At 38.2% G+C, this 3,669-nt stretch overlaps 1 long non-coding RNA gene across 1 annotated transcript; it reads left to right on the top strand.

Annotated features, from left to right (window-relative positions):
- Positions 1 to 1,407: 1,407 nt before the first annotated feature.
- Positions 1,408 to 2,715, top strand: LOC130716630 (uncharacterized). Its single transcript, XR_009012102.1, has 2 exons — positions 1,408 to 2,193; positions 2,295 to 2,715. It is a non-coding gene; the product is annotated as an uncharacterized LOC130716630 (long non-coding RNA).
- Positions 2,716 to 3,669: the final 954 nt, after the last annotated feature.

Genomic DNA, 3,669 nt, shown 5'->3' on the forward strand with positions numbered 1-3,669 from the left:
GTTTTCTGTTGAATCTCGCTGAATCGTCGCAGAGGTTCAATTCTGTGAAAATACCCATTTTCTAACCAAAGCTTCGTTCTTTGGATTAAAAACTCTCGACTGAGCTTAGTGTCAGTAGGATTAGTTGTTATAAATATCGTTAGGAACACGCTCATCAAATTTATTTCTCAAAATTCCGACTTTGAGTTTCGGGCTAAAAACACTGACCAAAATACCCCTGTGATAGTTTTCGACCCGATAATTCTTCTGAGAGTTTTCCTGGCCTAGATATCGCCTAAGAATACCTAGGAATTAAATTAGATCGAAGAAAAAGTTCGGGAAACCCTATTTTGATAGTGGCCGAAACTTATTTGGTATGGTACCGTGTCCAAAAATAATTTTTGGGTATGTATGACCTGAGTTATAGCGTAGCTCTATCCGTTGTCGAAATTTTGGCTTTTGTTTCGTGTCATTCCGAGTTCTGTAGCTCGAGTTATGCACGTTTTAGCGAATAAAGTGTTTTTGTACAAAACTTGAATCGAGTCAAAACTCATCCATTCGGGGAAAACCCTTCCATTCGTGCCTAGATGTTGTACTCTGAAGCTTCTTGAGCTTTGTCGAACATTAGTTAGGATTGTTTCGACTGTATCGGCTTGTTTTGATTCATTATTGCTTTGTTTGCTCAAAGGTTCAATTGTGGAAACTTTGGGGTTGACTGAACAAGCTTGTGAGGGAGACCTGCACCGCGAGACTGGAACAACTCGAGGTTAGGGCAACTTACTTACTAGCTATTTGTATTGTAGGCGTCGATAACTTCGACTTGAATATTGTTTGATATTGAATATTGCTTGGATATTGTTTATCGCTTGAAATTAGAAAATGTTTTCTGGAGGCTTCGGCCGAGTGAACTTATATGAGACGTGTGTCTCCGTTTTCTAAGAGGCTTCAGTCGTTTACTGGTTTACGTCTTATGATTTCCGCACTGAATTATTGTTATATTGATATTGTTATTGAACTGAGCTATATGTGTGAGACCCGAAATTAAATAGAACGTTTATTTATTTAATTTGCATATCGTGCGACAACGCGTTTTATTTATTAATTATTTTTATTGAATATTACTCGCGCCACGATGGCGGGAATTACCCTAAGAAATATTTTCCTTATCGTTATTTAATCGCGCATTTATATTGTAGTATTTTTATATTATTTTCCTGACTCGAATCTAATCACGATTCGTGAAAAATTAATCAAGTAATAATTAATTTCAATATTTCAATTTTATAGAATTTATTTAAATACAAGAATAACATAATAATTATTTTCGTGTGTACTATTCTATTTTAATCTTAGGAATTTCCACTCTTTAATTATCTCTTTCTTTAATGAAGAGATGACCTGCTCTAACAGGTCACCTTTGTTATTTACCTATGTTAGCCTATCAAGCATCACAAAGGAATATTCTTTATTCCTTTTCTTTCCCAACCACTCATTCAAAATATCTAATTTTCCTCTCATCCTCACCACACATTCAAATTTCTGATCACACTCTCTCTCCACGTGAGTCCCACCCACACCCAATCAGAATTGTATACTCTCTCTCCCCCCATTCACTCCCTCACGCTTTCACTCTCTCATTCTCCCCTCTCACTCGACATCTCTCTCCCTTTCTCCTCCTTCACTTCTTCTTCCTCCATCTCTGCAAAAAACACTTCCCTCCATGGCTGAGCAAAACGACGCCACCCATGGCCAAGCCACCACCGCCACGAGCGCCCCGCTACTCACGGATGCCACCACTAACCGCACCACCATCACCGTTCCTTCTTCTTCATCTCAAGGGAGCCACCATGTATGAACCACCACCACCTTGAGGCCACATCCGCGAGGTCCTCTCCCCTGTTTCGCGAGCTCCGCCGCACCACCACCACGTCCAGAAGCGACGAAGAGCTAGAGAAAAACAAAACCCTAAACCGCGACATTCAAGCTTCGATCTCCGGTGAACCCCTTAGCTTTTGGAGAAACGAATACTACCACTGAACTCCCCTCATCATCAGCTTCAAAACCCCTAAAGAAATTTTGGATTCCGACCACCTTCGCCGGAAACCGCCGACTCCGGCGTCTTCTCCGACGAGCTTTGTTCTAAGAAAAGAATGTCAATTTCTCGAAGCTCTTGATCTCCTCTTCCTGAATCCAAGGCTCAATCATCATTAAGAGGTGATTATCCTTATCTATTTCAAATTTCCCCTTTCAAACCCTAATCTTCTTTATTCATCTCCTAATCTCCTTATTCCTTGTTCTCTGCCACTATGGCTCAGAGCTCACTGGTCATCAGAGGAAGAGAAGGTCGTGACTAGAGGAAGAATTGAAGTTCAGCCCCACAGCTTGACACTTGAGGTAGTGGGAGAAAGACTGGAACACTTTATGCTCCTCTAAATTTTATATCTCTTGTCTTTTGCTGTCCATGTACCTTGTAAAATTTAATGAAGGAATGTAGAATAGTGTAGGTGTGTGGTGTGAGTGATAGTGTTTGATTGTTGATTTCGGAGGGCATTAGGGTTCAGCCCTTACTGTGCTTGAAAGCTTTTGCGAAAACTCACATAAAACTGTTGTTGTTTTCGAAAGTAGTAGCCGCTGTTATGTTAAAATCGTATGTTTCGGTTAATATTTTCGAACTGTGTTCTTCATAAAAGTTGTAGCTTTTTCCGTTAGTAAACTTTTGCCGCTGGTTTCATGTCATTCCGATTTTTCTAGCTCAAGTTATACGCATTTTGGTGAGCACGGGTTAAGCTGTCCCGTTTCTCACGAACTGCTGTAGTATTTGATTTTTCCTGAATTTTGTACTTTGTATTTGGCCTTGAAAATTTACAAGGATTTACAAAACCTAAAGATGTAGTCAGGATAAAAATATTAGATGTTTCAGAGTTCATTTGACGTATTTTAAAATTATCCAAAGTCGCTGTACAATTTATAATCGTTTGACAAAATTAGTTATTTCAAGTGGGAAGAATTGCTTTGGGAAATAGATATGAAAACCTTTAATTTTAAAGTGCGATGTTTGGAGTAGGAAAGCATCTTTTGAAACTTGCTTACGTACGTTGTTTATTCGTTTATGAAAATCAAGAACGTATGAGTCTTTACGCACATTTATTCGTTAAAAAGTGATTGCGAAAAGTTTGAAAGTCGAACGAGTTTTTGGAGTGTTAGAGAATAAGTTTTTGGCTTCATGGACGTTTAGGAATGACATGTACGGATAGAGATAGAACAATTAAGTTTGGATTTCCGATTGAGGAATTAGACTTTGAAAAGTATGAATTAGAATAGATTAAGTTGTGATTGCAATCTTGATGTTGGAAGATGACTTAGGATTGAATCATGAATTTCAAGAAGTCTATGGTCTAGAGTTGAAAATTTGAAAGTTCGAGAACTTAGAAGTAATTAAGGGATTTATCGAGGACTAGAACCCGTTTCTTAGAGATTGAGGACTAATGTATAAGTTTGGAATTTTTGTAGAACCAAAGTGGAGTTTCAAAGAGACTAGGGTCTTTTCCTAACGAGACATCCCAAGTTTAAGTTTAAGATAAATGATTCGATTGTTTTGTAGGAGCTTATGAGTCTTGAATAAGTACATAATCATTAGGTAAGAAGAATTGTTTGTCTTGGAAGTTAACTATGGTTTATGGATTTCTTTAT

This window comes from Lotus japonicus, chromosome 5 (genome assembly GCF_012489685.1).
Source record: "Lotus japonicus ecotype B-129 chromosome 5, LjGifu_v1.2".
Lineage (NCBI taxonomy): Eukaryota > Viridiplantae > Streptophyta > Magnoliopsida > Fabales > Fabaceae > Lotus > Lotus japonicus.